The 20604-nt window shown below is 44.7% G+C and overlaps 1 long non-coding RNA gene across 5 annotated transcripts in view; it reads right to left on the reverse strand.

Moving 5' to 3' along the window:
- The window catches only part of LOC102019271, a 115733-nt gene that overhangs the window by 64816 nt on the left and 30313 nt on the right, over nucleotides 1-20604 (reverse strand). For 3 of the 5 annotated variants that reach the window (XR_001230897.1, XR_001230899.1, XR_001230896.1), the window contains exons 2-4: nucleotides 18689-18846; nucleotides 15149-15197; nucleotides 14731-14806 (exon numbers count right to left, since the gene is read on the reverse strand). This is a non-coding gene — a long non-coding RNA (uncharacterized LOC102019271). Of the gene's footprint in view, nucleotides 1-6292; nucleotides 8578-14730; nucleotides 14807-15148; nucleotides 15198-18688; nucleotides 18847-20604 lie in introns of those variants that run through there. The other 2 variants (XR_263747.2, XR_001230895.1) reach the window with 1 other exon arrangement.

The following is a 20604-nucleotide window of genomic DNA, read 5'->3' on the forward strand; positions in this document are numbered from 1 at the left end:
CTGTGAGCAACCCATCTAACTCCAACCCATAATTTTAAGTAAACTCCTGAGAAAGGAAGACTCATATGTAGCCATATACAAGTAGTTAGAGCAGAACCAATGCAGATTTAAATCTTCATTTCATACCATTGAACTAGAATCTAGGGATATAGTAAGATATATATAAATCATCTATATCTTCTAAGGTTGACATCAGAGTGTATGATCTTACAATAAAAAAATACTGATTCAAAAATTGAAAAATTAGAGATACTTGGTCACAGTTGATATAAAATCCACCGGGTTTATGAGCTAACAGTTGAGACTGTTATCTCTGTACAAACAATGACTAAGTCATCTCTGTAGAAACAATGACTAAGGCACTCCTGGTTTAGAACCACATGTGTGGTTCAGACAATATTACAGGACTTACAAAATGATTACAGTCTGGAAAGATTCTTGGTGATCTCCATGAAAGATATTTTAACTTGGAGGAAGGCTGGGATGTCCACAAGGGAAATGAAGAATAGAAGATACTCACTATGGAGGGACCTTTGTTGGCAAGGGTATGGAAAAGAGAATTTGTGGGAAGTTGAAAAAACAATGGCTACTCAACCAGTTTGGTAAGAGATAAGGATTCTAGCAGAGAAGTTGGGTATATAAAGTTGGAGAGGCTGGGGGAAAGGATGGATTCTATCAAATAGGGCACTCCTAGGGATTCTCACCATGGGGAAGCTGATGGTTATGGTCAAGTCTTGGAACGATTAATAAAATCCCAAGTAGAAGATGGAAGGAGGGACAAGGGAAGCCAACTAGGAGGCAATTACAGTAGTTCAGACATGACATCATGAAGGCCTGGACTAAGGGGGTGGCAGTGACACCAGCAGGAAGGGGAGAGTGAGAAGAACTGCACAAAGAAGAAACAACAAACTGCAGTGACTCAGTGGGTGGTGTGGGAGAGATAAGAGCTGAAGTTGAAGGCAAAATATGAAGCCTGGAAGACAGGCAGGCAGGATGAAAACTGGGATTGGAAAGAGAGGCACTTAGGAGGAGCCCACTGGGGTTTTGGCTGGTTGAGTTTGCAGGGATGGTGGGATATCAGGTAGACACAGCAGGTGTATACTATATTAGAGAAATGACCATAGACCCTGGAAGCAGCTCCAGGGTTCTAGGCTCTATCAATTCCACCACTCCTAGCTGTATGACTTTGAAAATGTTAATCTCACTTAAACTATGGTTACTTCTGCTGATTGATTGTAAGGGTGAATTAAATTAGATAAGGCATATAAAATTAATAACACAGTATGGATACTTAAGAAATGCATTCTCTCTCTCTCTCTTTCTCTCATACACACATACACCCCCCCACATCTATTAATTCTTGAAGAATTGAATCATTTAACCCCCCACATCTATTAATTCTTGAAGAATTGAATCATTTAAATTTAGCAAGGAATAAAGACAAAGATATTTAAGTCATTTTAGAAATGATAATTGAGGATGCTAGCTATATTGAAAAGAAGACAGAGATAACTAAGATGACAAATCTCTACATTGGAACCAGCTGTTTATGGTTGCCAAGAAGGATAATATGTGGGTGTTGGAAGAATGGACACACTGGGCCAGTCCACACAGTTATTACTGAAGTATTTGGACCCTCATTCCTAATGGGAAATCACAGTCTTATGGAACAGGACGGACACGAACATGAGAACTCAGGAGCCTGACTGATCCTGCACCAGAAAGAGGAAAGACACAGTCCCATAAGCCTTGTCTCCTGGTTCCAGTTCTCTGATTCCAAGCCTCCCTCTGCAGTCTTACCATCCAACAGTAATTCAGAGCAAAATAGATCAAACCCTAAAGCAGAGCTGGCCTCAAATATTCAACTATACCTTGGGCACCAATGCCCATGTTGTCATGCCTCTTACTTAGAATTAAAGACATAGAGAAGAGAAAAAGGAAGGAAAATGTGGGGTTAGAGGAAACAAGAAGGAAGGGAAGAAAGAACAGGGTAATTTGTGTAAAATTAAGACATTAAACAGGTGTCTTACTCTAAACAGCTTCAAGAGCCGTTCTGTACCCCAGTGACATTGCCAAGTTATGTCCTGGTGTAACCAATTCAGAACTGCCATCTTAGCAGTGTGAAGTGGTTTTGGTAGCAGATGAAAACTTCTCCTAGTGGGTCATGTCACCAATAAAATCCATAAACCACAAAGGAGAGGAAGCACGCAATCAGAAGACATAGGACAACAGGTGCAATGCACAACACCAGCATGTGGACAAGAAGATAAAGTGGAGACAAATCACAAGCTTGGGAGACAGAAGTGAAAGAGAACCATTGGGCCTCCTAAAATCAAAGGGAAAACATGAACAAAGACACTTTCTGAAGAAAGACCAGGCTCCCAAGGGTCTCATATCTGACTCTTAGATGAATTAAGCCTCGTTTAGCATCAGTGCTGAGTGGATCCATTTCTGAAGTTCACTGGGCCGATTTGTATTCTTAGGGCTGCCATTTTGAATCTATTTGTGTGACCACAGAAAACCTGACTTAGACTCCAGTGCTTTAGATCAAGGCTAGCAGGACATCAGTTTAGAACCCCAGCCATTCTCTCCAGTACCACTGATTGTCCTTTAGTTCGGATCTCTCTGGGGACTAGGATAGCCCATCACTACAGATGGTGGCTACTAATTTCATGATATTCATCACTTATGTACTCTCTAGGTATTTGCTACAAAAATGACATTACTTATAACAAAAATAACAACAAAACTCTTACACTGTGTTCCTAACAGCAGGAAGCTACTAAAGCCCTTTATAGATGATTTAGAATTTGATTTTTCCCCCCTCAGGTCAGCTTACATTTTATACTTCACAAATCATAAAATTTAAAACACAAAGCATCTGGAGGTTTGGTGCAGGAGGAAGACTCCTAGGCTGAGATTCTGAAAATGCTCCCATTGATCCCTGATGCGCTTATCCAGGAATGATTCTGAAAATGCAACCTCTGATCCCTGATGCACTTATCCTATTCTGTGACCTTGGAAGGGTGATGCCATCTTTGGGCCAGTTTCCTCCAGAGTCAGTGGCATGGGCAATGTATCTCCAGCTTCTTGATTAGGGTTGACGTGAGGAGTATGGTAGACAAATGTACTGGTGAGAAACACATAGAATGTACATGATCACTTTTTCCAAATCACCCATTAAACTTGACTAGTTATTATTAGGATTAAGTGGCAAGCGTTGAGGTACGTGAAAGATCACTTTTGGCAAATGCTTAAAAATAACACCTACATTGTAAAAACAGATTCACGTTACTTCCTCCAAGATAGACAGGTTATGGTTAAACACGAAATGAGGGGATTTGAAACAACAAAGTCTTTTTTCTTCTTCATCAGGGGAGTCTGTTCTTTACAGTCACTAGGAGATTCAGACTATGGTGAGCCACCATCTCCAATGTGAGGACACCATGGCTGAGGAACAGTTGCTCTGAGGGTCTCACTTCTGTAGGAGAAATCTCAACCAGAAACAAGTATGCACTCTCTCCCACTCACAATTAATTAGCCAGAACTGACTACATGGTCCTCTTCTAATCTCTCAGAGCCAGGGGCTGTCATCCTACTTGGAAGGCAGAGAAACAGAAATCTTTAGAAAGCAGCATTGTCAACAAGCACGGGCACCGCCACTGATCTGCGGAGGTACAGCACTGGGCTCAGGCTGTGCTGATGGACTCACCTCCACTGACATTGTATGTGAGAGCCAGCCCACAGGTCTGGGGCCCTCCAGGTGGTATTTGTGGCTGGAGTATCAAATGTGAAGCAGAATGATCAGGAAAAGAAAGGCTGGGTGGAGGGAGGACAAGATAGAAGGTAGTGATATGTTTAGGGGAGAGAGGAAGAATTACTATTGACCGGTGAAAGGATCAGAAGAAAAGGGTGAGGCAAAAGAAAGCCTGGAATGCTGGCCCTCAGTTCTGAGCTCCTGAACTGACTAATATCAGCTTTCTGCTTGCTGAGATACAATGCATGACATCCACAGCTTAAAGGAGGAAAGGCTTAAATTGGCCCACGGTTTCAGGGGATTCTGTCCATGGTCATCTGGCTTCAAGACAGGAACATTATAGTGGGAGAATATGACAGAGCAAAGCTGCTTTGCTCATAGCCAGGAAGCAGGGCAAGGGAACAATGCCAGAGAGGAAGGGGCCAGGGAGGACCAGCACTACTACCCAAGGTCACGCCTGCATGACCCAGCCAGAAGCAGTCAGAAGAGTGTTTTGCTCATCCTCTACGCCGTTCTGAAGCCAGTCAAGTTCACTACTAAGCTTAACTGTCACAGCTGTCTAGAAGAAGAGTGGGGGCTTACCTTCAACAGTAGAAAGGGGTTGACCTGGCTTGTCTAACTCCTTAGAAACAAGACCTATTTGCATTAAGCCTAGCTGCCTAGGCTGTGTTATGTTGGGCAAGCTATTTACACTCTCTGTGCTTTACTTTCTCCATCTTCAAAACGAAAGTAACAGTAGGCAGCTCATCCATCTGGGATTCACTGTATTAATATGTACAGAGATCTTGGGGCAGGGATTGGAGTGCCTCCCTGGGCTGCAGAAGTATGGAGCGTGTTTGCAATGGGGGCTGTGTAGAGTTCTGTCTCTGCTAGCCTGGCCTTGCTGATGTCAACGTGGGCGGCTCCTGTCTGAAGTGCTCACAGACATAGGGCACTCTGCACCCAGGGGACCCGAGCAGTGTCCTGTCTGATTTTCCTGGCAGTGCTCTCCTTTTCTGGCCAGCAGCTGACAGAGGCTGGGCAGGCTGTGAGCTGCAGGCCACTTTCTGCTGAGTCACCCTGCCCAGCCTTCCCTGGCTGGTGTGACACAGAGTTCTTAGCAGGGACCAGCTTGGGGGCTGGGTCTGTTCTGGGTATAGTGAGGAGAGTGTTAGTTTTTTTTATTTGGGGGTATCACAAAGTCTCTGATGAAACAATAGAGGTTCTTTAACGGGTATAGTGGGCCCATTGCCAAGTCCTGGCTTACCAAAGCATGCCAGGAGAGAGGGAGTGTTGTCACTGGGCCTTGTGTCATGAATTTGTGTCAGCCATCTATAGCAGGAGACAGTCACCTAGGGTGGCTTGGGTTCTCATATTTGCCACACAAGAAGGAGATGTCTTCAGTGGGGATTTTGAGATCCTGTTTCACTTCCACAGTGATGCATGCTGAGTAATCACAATTGCTGACTTTTCTGAGCATTTGATATACGTCAGGCTCCTTACCAAGCCTCCAAATCACCCTCTCTTTCAGTTCTTATCAGCCTGTGAACTAGACGCTCTTCTTGTTCCTATTTAACCCGTGAGGACGCAGACTCCCAGAGAGCTTAAGCCACCTGCTCACCCGCATGAGGTCACGCAGTGGTAGAGCTGCGGGCAGCTGGACTCCTTCATGGTTCAGCTCCTGAGGGAATATAGAGATTGAGGGGGGCTGTGCAGCAGTGAGCCTCACAGCAGGTTTACAAGATATGCCTTCTGTTGTAGCTTGGGGTTCTGCAAGGGGAAGCAATACAATATAGCACACATATTTTATAAGATTATTTATAATAGTCACCCAAAGAATCATATACAAACAGAGAGTGCAGGAAATCTGTCCACACATTAAAGACCAAAGAATCCAGCTGAGGGCCTGGATACCATAATAATGTCCTGCATGAGTTCAGCTGAAGACCGGGAGCCCATAACACTGCCCCCCAACGAGTCCAGCTAGAGGCTTAGAGCCCACAACAATGTCTCATGCAGACCTGTTTCACAGATCTGCACTGGGAAGGCACTGCTAGCAGGCTGAGAGGTCTGAACTGGAATCAGGAAGCAATGTCAAAGTAAGAGCCGGAGCTCTCCTGAAAAGCACCATAGCCATCCTCAGCATCAGTGAAGTTCTGAGCTCCTCTGACAATGAGAAAAGCTGAGTTTCCATCAGGAGAGCCAACATGACAAGCTTCTCCAGGAGACTAAGAAGTGCACCATCTTCTCTGCTGGAGCCAGGAAGCGATGTTCAAAGTGAGGACCAGATTCCCACAATGTGAACTGAAGCCATTCTCAGTGTCAACAAAGTCCTGAGCTCCTCTGACGGTTAGAACACCCAAGTTCATCAGGAAAGCCAGCATGACAAGCTCCTCCAAGAGAACCAACAGCTCCTTACAGCTTCTAACAGCATCCAACAGCCTCTACCAGCTCCGACAGCCTCTCTTCTTCTCAAGCTCTGCCTCTTATGCTGCTGGCAACAATCTTCAGGTGGGCCTCCCACACCCAGCACCATACTGACACAGCTCAGCTGGGTGTTATGAGTTCACCACCAGTTGTCAATCCACCACACCTTCCATTGGTGGTATTACTATTACTTATTCTTTCAAAGCAAACAAACAGCAAGGACACCATACAACACAGTCCCTCTGTGACATGGAGGGGGTTTGCTTACAGACTGTCACATTTTACCCTGGTTATATGTGCTCCTGAACTGTCTCAGGCTGACCTTATTTTGAGGCCCAGTGACCTTCAGATTCTATGTCCTTATTCTGTGGTTTAGGACTTACGTGTGTACGTGGTAGACATTTCACAAATTCCTCATGGGCTTACTGCCTTGAAAATGCCTCAGACAAGTGTGTAATACCTACTTTTTAACTTTATGTGGGACAGACACACACTGCTCTCAGGGAGCAAGAACTGTCCTAGAGCAACACAGAACTGGGCCAATTTGCTCCCAAACGTGTGACCCGGTAGTGCCAGAGCTCCTCTGTGTGGCCTTTTAAAGGTTTCCAAAAAAACAGTTGTTCCTCTCCCTACTTTATCCTCCCAGCCCCGAGAACTGACCCCAGTCGCTGAAGCCAGGAGCACATTCTTCACTTGGTCTCCATCACAATCAAATTATTGAGCAAGCAGGTGCTGACGAGGCCTGTCACTACATAAAATTAATTTTTTTAAAAAGGGAAGTGACCTCGTTTCCTTCTGCCTGTCATTTCAGGGCTCAGAGCACACCCTTCCCCTGCTGAGTGGACTGGAGATGTGGAGGGCAATGTCAGTTCCCTCTGCAGGTGACAGGGAGAGGGCCTGGTAGGATCCGCCGCAGCCTGCACCCTGGGATGTGACTGCTTTTGGGGCTCCTGTCTGTGTCACCCTTGGGACCATGAATCTTCAACTTATGACAGAGTCTTCTCAGGGCTTTGAGAAGCCCTGTTCTGTTTTGTTGAGCATGGCATTCAAGATTCCTTCACAGAAATCTGCACCGGGGCAGGAAAATGCTATGTGAATTATGTCCCTGTGAAGTCACCATCTGGCCAATATTCATCTTGCTTAACGAAATACCAAGGATATCCTTCAGCACAGATGCCGCGGGGCCAGAACGCAGCACACAAGTGACCGCAGCCATAAACTAACATGCAATCAAGTGTAATTAATGCACCTGGTGCCCACTGCAGAGTTCCAAGCCTAGACAGCCAGCTAGGCGTTGGCTGCCTCTCCTTCTGCTTATGTGGCGTTTTATTGTTTTTGCGTCTCCTCTTGTTAGGGTGGGGATAGATATTTGCAGCTTAAATCAGCTCCTGCATCTTTAGCAGTGAGTAAGTCACCGTCACGGGGCTGGTGAAATCAGGGGTGTTTGTGCGCATTTGAGAAATGGCATCACATGCCAACAATACTGTACTGAGCAGCATTCTGTGGCTTGAAAAGGCCATTGTCCTGGGCGTTGTCTGGACTCTGTTCTGCCGCTGGCTGTCGCTGGCTTTCCTGGGCAAGTCTCCGCTATTGCCCTGTGACTGGTTTTGCTCAGAGAAGCGACCCCAAGCTTAGAAAAATAAAAGATAAAAGTACAAAGAGCCCACCTTGACCTCTCCGCAGGGAGGGCAGAATTTTGCAGCCTCCTTCCTCTCCTTCATACCCATCTTGCCTGAGCGCTGTTTGAAAGCAATGGGGAAGGGAAGGAGACATCGCGCTGCATGAAATTGAAATTCCGGAAGCTGTGAATATGTTCTTTCCACATTGGCCGGCAGGGTTGACAAGTGGGGTGGGTGGGGGACAGAAATTGCACAAGAGACAATAGTGACTCTAATGGCTGCTTGGCCCTAGAACCACCTAGAGCCATATAAGGCATGTGGGTGGAGAACACAGGGAGAGCCTTAATGCAGGGCTCAGGGACACCAGGGAGAGAGTCCTGGTCCCCTTGCTGTGTCAGAGGGAAGCATGCAGCTCCCTTGGTGATCTTGCTGTGGTTGACATGGCCTTGGGCATATGGAGCTTACCCTCCCTTGTCGCTTCTACTCGGAAATAGCAAAATTGCAGGCAGCAATTAAAGGTTCCAAAGGCCCTTGAGTGTCGTTAGGGACTTGTCACTGCCTTTCTGGGAGCTTCGGGATGAATGGCTCCCAATTGTCTCCTATCAAATTAAAGCTCCTTATCATGGGCTGTAGCATCCTCTGCTAATTGGCTCCCGCTTACCTAATTCATCTTTTATTCCGAAGTACCTTGTCCTATAGTCTGAGAGCTGTCTCCGAAGCCTTCTAATTGCCAGCCCTCTGCAAATCAATTCCATTCAACAGATGTGCCTTGGATTTCTGCTCCAGAGCCAGGCCCTGATGGAAGGGGAGGCAGTTAGGTAAATGAGTCAGATGGTACAATGGAGGATGTTTTCTGTGTTGTTGCAGAGAGGATGTAATAGCTTGAAACTTGGTCTAAACTTAGGAGCTGAATAACATCTTAGGCAAGTTATTTAAACTCTCCAAACTTCTGCTTCAGATGGTTGGGGTAACGTGGGGATAAGAATGCAGAGTTGCTGGAAGAATTCAATGAGATGCTTGCTATCTATCTAACGATCCATTTATCCATCTCTGTATGTTTCACACACATATTTCACAAATAAATATCATCATTTTTACTGGAATTGGATGGTGCATGAAGGAGCGATAGGTCATTTCTGCCTGGGGAAATCTGTGAAGGCTTTCTGGAAGAAGAGAGATTTAATCACGTTTTTCTTCTTCAATAGACATAAGAGGAGAGAGCAATTCAAGTGCACAGAATGAGCTGTAAAACCGAGGTGGCGTGGCACAACCAGGCATCCTTCAGGACCAGCAAGGAGATGTGGAGGCCTGTTTTGCGGGGTTTCGGGAGGGTGGGGATGTAGAAGTCGGCCTGAGAAAGGCACCCGATAACAGGGCCCACATCTTGCACCACCTTCAGAATACTGTCCCGTGTCTAACTTTTTTCTCAGCACTTCTCAGGCTGACCTTGTCTGTCTACTTTATCTGCTTCCAAGCTTAGGGAGTGGTGCCCAGCACCACTCAGTCAAATGTCATCTATCACTGCGTCAGTACTCATCTTCGAAACTGCGCCAGGATGGGAACCTCATTTGGGATTTCCCCTGCAGCATCATTTCATCAATCCTTTGCCCATGGAGGGAGTTTCCTAAATGCTGTGGCTTCCTGGAGTACACTCTTCACTAGCAGATGGGAGGAGGGCAGGGAGGAACAGACTCAGGGATGGGAGAGTAGAAACTAGGTAGGAATCTGACACCCTTTTTCCAGTAACCTCAAATGAGTCATTGGCCTCTTGGATGTACCTTCTTGTGTCACCAGTACAAAGACTGCCTGTTCCATTGGAGGTTCTGAGAAGCAGAGCAGATGCACACACAGGCACTTGGTGGGAAGGGTGCGGCCTCCAGGGAACTTTCACTCCCTTAACGGCAAGAGCCAGTCAAGTTTCTGTTGAAGTGCTTGCTTGAAGGGTTTGGAGTCCCTACAGCTGCACAGAGCCCAAGCCAGTGGAGTCCCAGCTGGTGGCCTTTTCACCAGGTGCAGGCCCTTGGTGTCACCCGGCTGGCTCTGGGTAGCAGGAGGTGGTGTGTGCAGTGGAAAGTACCACACCGTGGGGTGAACCCTCGAAAATCCTAGCAGGAGAGAATCTGGGCTTGGAGAGATTGATGCTTGTCCAAGCTTCAGATGATGCCCACACCGGGATTGAAACTGGGGCTTTCTGACAACAACTCTTTGCTCTGTGTACCATCCCAGCCGGACAGGATATCCACTGTGCTCCTAAGCTGACAGCCCGTGGTACCATGAAGGAAGCATGTCTAATTAGGAGCTCCTGGTGAGATAATTACAAGAATTGGATCTTGCAGCTGTCAAACTTGAAAACTATAGGGAGGAGACATCACAGAAAACTGGGAGGGCAGTGGCAACCTCTTGAAGACAAGGGAAGGCTCTCTGTGGAGGTTAGAGGAGAAGGTCTCACATTCAACTGTAGACCACCAGGACATGATCACTGCATATGTGGAAAAGTCACAGTAAGCCCTGTTAATTGGTACAAATCATCACATGTTATTAATTAGAATAAAAATATAGGGTACCAGCAAGAGAAGAAAGGGGCACAAGAGGTGGGATGGCATGGCTGGACTCCTAGTTGCGAGTCATCAGTTATCAGTTAGAAAACACTTAGGGAGCAGCCACAAGTGCAAATATACCTACTGTGTGCAAGAAAGGAAAAGAAACAAAACAAATTTCCTGAGTACCAGCATGTGCTCTCTAATTATGCTCTGGCATCAGGGAGGGAACCTGGGCATGGGGAGCCTGATTCCAGAAAGTCTAGCTGGTCACACCCACACTAGAATTCCAGCAGGGTGTGATGCTTCCATTTCCCCACTGTGGACCTGTCATTCCATCCAGAGTTGACCTAGGAAGGGCTGTAAGTGTTTTCTTCTCTCCAGAAGCCTCTCTCTTCTCCCAGAGAAAGGTGATCAGAACCTGGAAGCTCCCTGGCTGCCATCTTCCTCCAGTCTGCACCTTAGGACTGGTCCTGGCCTTACACAAGACTAATCTCTTCTGCACACTGTAGATACACAGTAGGGCCTCTATAAGTACTTGCTGAGTTGAACATTAGGTGTAAAACAGTCTATAATGTCTTCTAAAACTGTCACTTTAGGACATAGATATTTTACTTCCATAAGGGTGGACCTTGTATTATTAGCATACCTCGGTAGGAATCTAAATTTTCCTCTAAGCTGCTTGACTTTAGGCAAGTTACTAGACCTACAATGGCAGTCCCCTGCACTGGTACGTGCTTATCTAGAGCACAGTACAAGTCTGCAGGGAAAGGGATTATTATCACTGTTGTTAAGATGAGCAGATTAAGGCTCAAGGAAGTTATGCAAACTTGCCCAAGGTCACACAGCTAATAAGTTACAGAGCTCAGCCTCAAACTGAAATTCACCTGACCTCCTAGTAAGTAGCACAGGCAAAGATTGAGGATAAGGCAATTCCACGGTCATCTAGACTGTTTGACTAGAAGAGAAGGTATCCGTAAAAGGATATAGATAATGCAAGAAAAGCAACCTGGGGCCAAGGGGAGAAGTTCTCCAATGTGAGCCCAAGGAACTTGGAGTTCTTCCCATAAAAACTGGAATGTCACTTCTTGGGGTCAGCACAGGGAGGGAAGTGGGTGAAAGGAATGGGAGGGCTCCAGATTACAACAGGGTGCTTGTCACTGTTAGCTAAAAGCTCAGCAGGATCCAATCCACAGGAACAGTGATGATTAAGAGAGGGCTGGGGATGGGCCTGTCTTTTCCCTGTGGGTTAGAGAATTGCCCACCCTCCAGTTTTGGTGCACTGCTGCTGTGTGTCTTGGATTTTCAACTTAAGTTCCAGGGTCTAGATGCTGTGCAAGCAGCAGTCAGCTTCTGCTGGGAGAGAAATATCACCCAGAAGTCTCTCCTCAATCCAGATCCTGGACAGAATATACTGATGCTGGCACCCAGAGGTCAAGGCCCGGTTTTGTTTTCACAGAGGATGGAGAGAAAGGTCAGGTCCAGGAAAGGGTAAAATAAGCCTGAGCATGTTTGTTGTCTCATTCCCCATCGTTTCTTGGTATAAAAGACCCTGACACGCTGTACATGGTGAGATGGGGTTTGGGCGATCAGGCCCCTCCACCTTCTTGGAGCTAGCTTCGATTATTTTTGTTTTCTTTGTATCAAAAAATAGAAAAAAAAAGAAAAACAAAATACCACACATGAGAATAGTAAGGAAGCTACCACTTCCTCCTCCAAGAGATGCGCTGAGCTACAGAAACTGTGGGGCCGGATCCTCCCATCCCAAGAGGCCGTGTCTTGGGATTCAGATGAGCTCCTGCCAGCAGTGTGATGTTATCATACCTTGCACAATCACCACAACTCTCAGAATTTCACCTTCTTTTTGCAAAATGGGGAAAATACAGAGACAACTGCTTGAGGTTTTTCTGATGTATTGTGTGAGCATGAGTTTGTGCAAGGTGCAACATCACTTTTCAAGTACGCTGGTGACGTCCTGATAAACTTCCTCTCATTCCCACCCTAAAGTAGACTCCATTCAGCCTAGCAATTATGTAATCCCAGAACTCTTGGAGACAGAGGGAGAAATGCAAGTCTGTGCCAAGCCTGGGTAATTCAGAGACTTAGCAAGACCCTGTCTCAAAATGAAAAATTAAAAAGGACTGAGGATGTAGCTCAGTGTGAAGGCCCTAGGTTCAATACCCAGTTCTAAGAAAAATTCAGTAATTTCTTTGAGAAATGGAAAGGGCGCCAAAGTAGGCACTTGTCATTCAGAAGTGAATTAGACTTGATCTTAGCCAAAAGGCCGAGAAACGATTCAGAAGTGAATTAGAAACAGTCCTACCCTTAAAGCTATTTAATAGAGGAATTTCAGACGTGATTGATGTGGTGAGGCAACTCAAATTCCTCCTCACTGTTCCTCCCTGAAGCAGCAAAGCTGCGCGGACACTTCCTACAAGCAAAGCCTTGGCTTCTTTCCTTACCTTTGTTATTTTATTAATCTTTAGGGCAATCCAGCCTCAGAGGAATGTACCCCAGGCCACATAGCTACTAAGCGATACAGTCAGAGTTCTAACCAGGGCCCCTAAACTTGAAAGCCCCATCCTCCCAGCTGGCCTTCTCATTACTCAAATCCCCATCCTCTCCTGCTACCTTACCACTCCCCATTCATGTAGTAGCTGCCCCAAGCCCGGTCCTTGTAATTCTCAGAGAGGTGACTTAAAAAGCCAGTGCTGTTGGTCTTGATACTGTCTAACCCATCCTTCCCCATGGTCACCAGATACATCTTCTGCAATGTAGATATTTTCCTATCACAAGATAAAGCCGAAGTCCCTTGATTGGTCACAGAGACTCCTTTCTGATCTTACGTTTGCAACTCTCTCCTCAATGCCTTCCTGGGTTTCCTAGACAAGAAAATAGGGCTGCAAATAGAAACTTCCTTGGCGCTCTAGGCTGGAAATACATTCTTTCCTTCATAGGTGGAAGAAACCCCTACTCATGCCTCCAAATCAGGGGTCTCTTCTTACAGGAAGAACTCTCCTCAGAGCAGGCAGGTGCTCAGTTAACTAAGCCATGCCTAGCAGCATCTAATGCAATTGTTATGTACAGTAAGAGGAAGAAGACCTGGGGAATAACAACACCAGGGTTGTCCTCCACATGACACGGGGCAAATAGGGGGAACATTTAACTCTCTGACATTGGTAATGGTCTTGTAGAATACTTTGCCAATTGGGGGTATCTGGGCTGGCAGTTGAGGGAACGTTTAAATGCAAGGAGGATATTTTGCCCTGGATTCCCAGCTGTTACCCAGGAGAATGTCAATATTGACGCCCTCTGGAGTAGGAAGAAAAGTCCTCTAAATAAACCAGGGATGAAGGTGTCTTTTGTCCCTCCAGATTGGGCTGCTGGCTGGGAGCTAGTGTGGCAGCGTGCCAGGTGTCCTTCAGCACGTTGACATTTTCAGTGATCCAGAGCTAGTAGCAAATGTGGGTGAAAGTGATATTTACTAAGATTCCTTCTGTTTAGAAACATCAAGTTCTAGGGGACCATGAGCTATAGATGTTATCACTTTACTGACCAGGGAAATCTTTTGTTGTTGTTAGAAAACAAACACCAACCCTCTGACTTTGCCTGGAGCAGCCCTGGGAATCTCAAAAAATGGCATCAGTTGGGTGTTTCTCTCTGGGCTCCAGAAGTAGGTTCTATGAGCTCTGCTTCTGCTAGCCAGTGGTGAGCCAGCAGCAAGGAGGATGAAGAAGGAGTCCTCTTGTCATCACAGTCTGTCTTCCATGAGCCTCAGGATGATCGCTGAGAACCATCTTCTCCTTGGTCCTCCTTCTAGACAGTCCCAAGTATAATGGGTGTCCTCAGTCTCAGGAAGGTAGTTCTCAACTTCTGCAATTTATACTTTAGTCTTTTTCACTTTAAAAATTTCCACTCTGTATCTCCTATTACAACCCCTTCATCTGTGTCCAAACAAGCTTTTACTTCGGTGCTCTTTATGTATTTCAAATATGCACAGGCTGTAATTGTATCTTCTGTCCCAGTCAGATTTATTTTAGGTTTTGCTTTCTTTTGTTAGCATCAACCCCTTTATTCTCTCATTTTATTTACAGTGCTTCTGGCCTTTTTAGAATGTGGGCCTGGCAGTAGGGTTATTAATTCCTTGTCACTAAGGGTAGATTAGGCCATCTGTCAGAGATGCTTACCTGACAAGACAGTATTAACAAAAATATCTACCACTTAGGATGAGCCTGGTACTAGCCCAGCACTGGATACAATTCCTGACCCAAATTCATTATGGCATTTACTGTGGCGACGGCCCTGAAGGTTCGGTGTTGCTGTTATTCCTGACTTACAGTTGTGAGGCGGTGGCAAGGAGGTGCTGAATGCTGTGCTCAAGGTTGGTTAGTGAATGACGGAACTTGCTTACCTCTGACCCAGCATTCAGCGTTCTGCACAGTGTTTTGTCTTGAGCTTTTGTTAATGACTGTTCTTATTTCCCCTTCCTTAAAAAGAGCATAATAAACAAAAAATACAATTAGTACAAAAAAAAATAAGATCAGGGAATCAAAACACTGAATATTGTGTGATTTTTTTTTCTTTTTTTTATCCCTCCCTTAGGGTCTCCCAGTAGGGGTGAAATCCCATTTCCTTGGTTCAACCCATTCAAATTCATTTTTTTGGAGTTAAAATTTAATGAGTGTCCCCAACAACACACTGCAGTGGGGGCTGGGCCTGCAGCCACCTTGCAGGTTGCCCACGGTCTTACTTTGTTCCTCTCCATTTTCCTGGCGTGACTGTCCTTATAAACCAGCCTCATCTGGGGATAGTGTGCGTTTGTTAATTACCTTTGAGGAGCCAGCAGATGGTGCAGAGAGCACTGCATTGTCAGAGGACCTAAGCCAAAAAAAGAGGAGGGAGAGAGGGAGGCATCTGTTTATTTGTTTAATTCTTCATGAGAAAACAGTGAGTATAAAAACAGAATAGTCATCACTAGGCATTTCAGGATGAAGGATACATTCACCAGTGGTTGAAAATAAAATCTTATTTCAATTCACAGGGCTTGGAAAGTTAACAAAGTATCTGAAGCCCAGAATGGGCCATGTTGGGCTCAGTGAGGGGCCGATGGGTAATCTTGGGTAATGGCCACATTCACCTGTCAAATGGAAATGAAACTACCACATCATGGTTCTGAGCCCAAGAATGGAAACCACCCAGCAAAGCAAGTCTCACATAAAAGCCACCCCGCCTCCCACTTTCTTTTCCATGAGCCAAAGATCAGGTGAGTTTCAAATGAACACAAGATAATGACGCTCTTTCTGCAGGTTTGACTGAAGGCATTCCAGACTGTAAATCTGTACACCTGGCCTTAGAACCAGAGATGTTCCAGATAGCAGCGCCCTCAACACCACGCTAGTAGGAACCTTCTCATTTCAGAGACTAGCAGTCAGGGACCCAGGGCAGATGGCAACTTTATTCTAGTCACGGGGCTTATTAATGGCTGTCTTCATCAGTTTTATGCTGCTATAACAGAATACGCAAGGCCAGGTAATTTATAAAGAAACATTTACTTCTTTCCATGGTTCTGGGGACTGGGAAATCTAAGAGCACTGCATCAACATCTGGTGAGAGCCTTTGTTCAGTGTCCTGTTGTGTCAGCACACGCGAGCATACAGAGGAGATGCAAGACATGTACTCATGGGATGATGGTATCGCTCCACCCTCAGGACCCCCACACCTCTCTGGACACCCTGCCTTGCACTAATGTACACTGTGGACTAAGTTTTCAGTACCTGAACTTTGAGGGACACACTCGAACCACAGCAGTGGAAGAACTGGAATGAGAAGTGAGGTTTCCCCCGTCTCTCACCTTGTTGTGCCCACTCTACCAGGTGGGCAGAAAAGGGTTGCAGCCAGGGTCAGTCTGAGGAAGTGGCAGAGGGCTTCAATGAGCGAAGTCTCAGAAAAACTTCCTTTTGTGGGAGAGAACTGAGTGATCATATGCTTGGAGGTGGCAGCCACAAGACTTGAGAAGCAAAAACAGATTTTTGAGGGTGAAGAATACCAGCTAGGGGGAGATGGCCCAGAGATTATTTGGGGCTTGACTGTGGAGGGGTTTAGTATGACACCACAGATTTATGAGTCTTTTTGCTCAAGGTCACCTTTCTTGACACAGTTAGTCACTGCCTTCTAAGAAGCTCCATGACACTGCCTTCTCCCGTTGTCCTTCTAAGATAAGAAGGCAGTGGTTTGCTGTGTTGAGGAAAGCGAGGTCAGAAAAGTGATCAGTGTGTTTGGTCACTGGTGACCTTGAACAAAGAAGGTCCTGTGGAGCCACAGCTCTACCACTGTGACTGAGACACTTCCCATCTGTATCTGGGGTGACTTCCCTGGCCCTGGTCTTCTCCTCACCAATCTACTTTCCCACCTTAGTGATCAGACACCAAACTTTTGTTTCGCACTTACATCCGCTGCTGCCACATTTTCTTGATGACAAAGCCCCTCCCAGTGAGGCCCCACACATGAATCCTTTCTGTTCCACACCCTTACCACTACTTGGTATTTTCGGAGTTTTAAATTTCTTTGTCAGTTATCTGGATGTAATTTCACATCACACTAGGATTTTGATTTATGTTTCCCAGATTACTAATGAGGTTAAGCACTGTATTAGTGAGCTTTTCCGTTTGTGAGACATACTATCTGACAGTCACAATTTAAAGAAGGAAGGTTCACTTTATCTCATGGTTTCAGGAGATTCAGTACATGGTCAGCAGGAGCTAAGGGAGCAACATCATGGCAGAAAGGCATAGTGAGCAAGGCTGCTCGGTCCGTGGTAGGCAGGAAGTGGAGCAGGATAACAATATCAGAGACAAAGGGCCCAAGGCCACGTAGGCGTCCATGGACTACCCAAACACACCCAGAAGCACGTTCTACTAATCAGCTAGGTTTTGCTTAACCCAGTGAAGTTGCCATATCAGGATTAAGAGTCACAAGCATCATTTTATAGGTTTATTAATTGAATAATTTTTATTTGTAGTATGTCTTCTGCTTATTTTCTATTGGTTCATCATATCATTACTCAGTTATGAGTTCTTTATATATTTTGATAGTTTATGTTTTGATTCTATGTTATATATAATATACATTTCAGTTTATATTTTGTCTTAATTTTCTTTTAATCATTTTGCCTTAATTTCCTTTTTAATTGTTTTTAATTTTTAATTATTTTAATTTTTAATTATAATGTACTTAAACTTATCAGTGTCTTACAATTAGTGCTTGTATATATTTCAAACAAACCCTTACAGCAAGAGAGATATTTTCATTATATAACACAGAAATTTGAGAGTTCTTATTATGATACTTGGGTACCTAGTTCAACTGAAATTTATTCTTGGATTAGTGTGAGATAATGATCTAATTTCACCTCTTTTTCTTCAGAATATGATTAACAATTTTATGAGCACCCATTACTAGACAACTTTTTGCTTCTTCCTGATTTATTATTCCACCCTATTCATACACTAGGGGTGTGTGTGTGTGTGTGTGTTACTTTCTGGAGTTTCTGTCCTACCTAACTGGGTGAACACATTTTATTGTCTTGCCCAGCCAACCTTCCTTTCCATTCAAGCTGCTGACAGGTCCTTTCTTGTCTTTTTAGAGTCTGCCCCCTCCCTACCTGCAGAGTTTGAATGTGTCTATTGTCACTTGAACCCTATTTGGTGGTATAAAGAGGAGGGGCTGTTTGGGAAGTGATTAAGTCTGATGACTCCACCCTTGCGAAAGGATGCATCCCAGAACATCGGCTGGAGAAAACTACCTCACACCCTTTTCTACACTTCTGATTTCTGCTATGTGAAAATGCAACACTTGTTCCCTTTAGAGGATACAATACAGCGCTATTTTGGAAGCAAAGACTGGGCCTTTACTAGACACCAATACTGCTGGTACCTTGATCTTGGACTACCAGCTTCCACGATTGTGAGGAATACATTTGTGTTATTTGTAAATTCCCCAGTTTCAGATTTTTCATCATAGTAGCACAAACTGACTAAAACCCTACCTTCTGACCTCAGCATAGACATGGCCATGTGGCCTGGGCTCATCAATCAGCATTCTGGTAGACAAAAGAACTATGTAGTTGAAAAGCTGGTTCACTGAAACTGATTAACAAGGAAGCCAAGGCAAGAGAAAACACAGCTGAATGATGACGGAGATAATCACTTGGTGATAACGTTTGAACATCTGGATCCATCCATGCCTGAAGCCAGTATCCCTTTGAACTTTTCAGTGACACAAACCAGTGAAAGCCTTTCTTTGTTAAGCAAGTTTGAGGAAGGATTTTATCTGTTGCTGTTGACAAATACAGATGAACAAGACATACCTACCTGCAGGTGCATCAGAGGAATACTCATGGGCAGAATCAATATTTTCTTCAGATAGTCTATCTTCTTCTCTTATCCAAAGTCATATGATTGCCATGACTCATGAGCAGAAATCTGCTGGCCTACAGGAGAAGGACTGTGTCCTCTCACAGTTCTGGAGGCTGGGAAGCACAAAGCAAGGTGTGAATGGGGATGTGCTCCCTACTGAGGACCTGGAGGAGACTCTTTTCCCGACTTCTTTCAGTTCTTGGTGGCTGCTGGCAGCACTTGACCTGCATTCTCATCACTCCTGACTCTACCTCCAGCTTCACATCGCCTTCTCTGAATCTCTTTTATTTGGACACTTGTCATTGGCTTTGGGAACTATTTGGATAACTTAGGATGATTTAATTTTAATATTTTAATTTCAATTACACTTGTAAAGATCTTTCATCTAAATAAGACAACATGGACAAATTCCAGGGATTACAATGTGGACTTATCCTTTGGGGGACCACCATTTCCCCTATGACAGTTTTAATCTTCAGTTAACTGAAGCTCAGAGAGGTTAAGAACATTTCCAAGGTCACATAGCTAGTGCAGTAATTGGTGAAACCAATATTCTAACCTCTAGCCCATGGCCTCACCCTAAGGTCTGAACCACCATGTTAAACAGCAACTGAAGACTGCAAACCAATGGAGGAAATTTGAGGACTATTGGACAGCGTTGAGCAGAATGAGGGAGTACTAGATTGTAGGATGTGTTAATGGAACTGTGAGCTTGTCAGCTTTTTAAATTCTTATTTTTTTAAATGCTAAAGTGTTTATGAATAAAAGTATGTGACATTTTGGATTTGCTATAAAGTACTACAACAATAAGACAGAAAACTGTAAGAAATATAAGGGAGAGAAATGACACACAGTTGGGAGAATGCTGATACTATTGATGTTTGGATACACAGACAATCATTATATTGTTCTTTGACATTTATGTACGTTTTAAAAATGTAATATGAAAAGGATGTAAGCGCCAGGCACGAGGGTGTACACGTGTACTCTAAGAGGCTGAGGCAGGAGGATTGCAAGTTTGGGCACAGGTTGGGCAAGTTAGAGATCCTTCCCCAAAATAAAAAAATAAAATAAAATAAAATAAAATAAAAGTAAAAAGAGTGGAGGATGTTGCTCAGTGTGAAGGCCCTAGTTGCAATTTGGAGTAGGCCCCTGCCCACACACATTTTTTGAACATCACAGTCTTCAAGAGGCCTCCAGCTGACCAGTCTATAGTGTGTCTTTAGCCACTCACCAAAACAACATCCTCTTTTAATTCTCCTAGTACATATCCTACCTGATGTTTTATTGGTTTTCTACTAGTTTGGATTTGCATGTGTGTGTGTGTGTGTGTGTGTGGGTGTGTGTATTTGATTATATCTCCTCCTTACACCTTTTTTTCCAGAGTTAAAGCTCTGGCTTCCTATAAATAGAAATTTCACACTGTGGGCTGAGGACAATTTTTTTCTTCCATTTCCTGATATATCTCTAAGTGCTCGCCAAAACAAGTGGCTGCTAGCACATGGCAAGTATTCAATAATTGATCAATTCAGTCAATCCAGACTGTAAACTCCAAGAAACCATGCCTCTGCATTCATGTGGTCCTTTTGCATGACCTAGGCTGGGACTGCACATGCAGGAGCTGTTGAAGGAACACTCGTGTGCTCCAGACCACACTGCATTGCAGCCTTGCCCAAGTCCTGAGCTTACTCTTGTGTGGGAAAGCAGTGGAAAGACTGTGAGGAAGACCTTGGTGACTAGGGCCATGTTTTAAAAATACCTTAGGACCTCCTCAGATACTCCTTCATTACTTTTCTTATGCTTTTAACTGCTGTTAAAAATGCACACACATAAAAGCATTACAGACTAAATTTTCACTCTACTGAGGTCAC

The sequence above is a fragment of the Chinchilla lanigera genome, unplaced genomic scaffold, assembly GCF_000276665.1.
Source record: "Chinchilla lanigera isolate Chin_1 unplaced genomic scaffold, ChiLan1.0 scaffold00079, whole genome shotgun sequence".
NCBI lineage: Eukaryota > Metazoa > Chordata > Mammalia > Rodentia > Chinchillidae > Chinchilla > Chinchilla lanigera.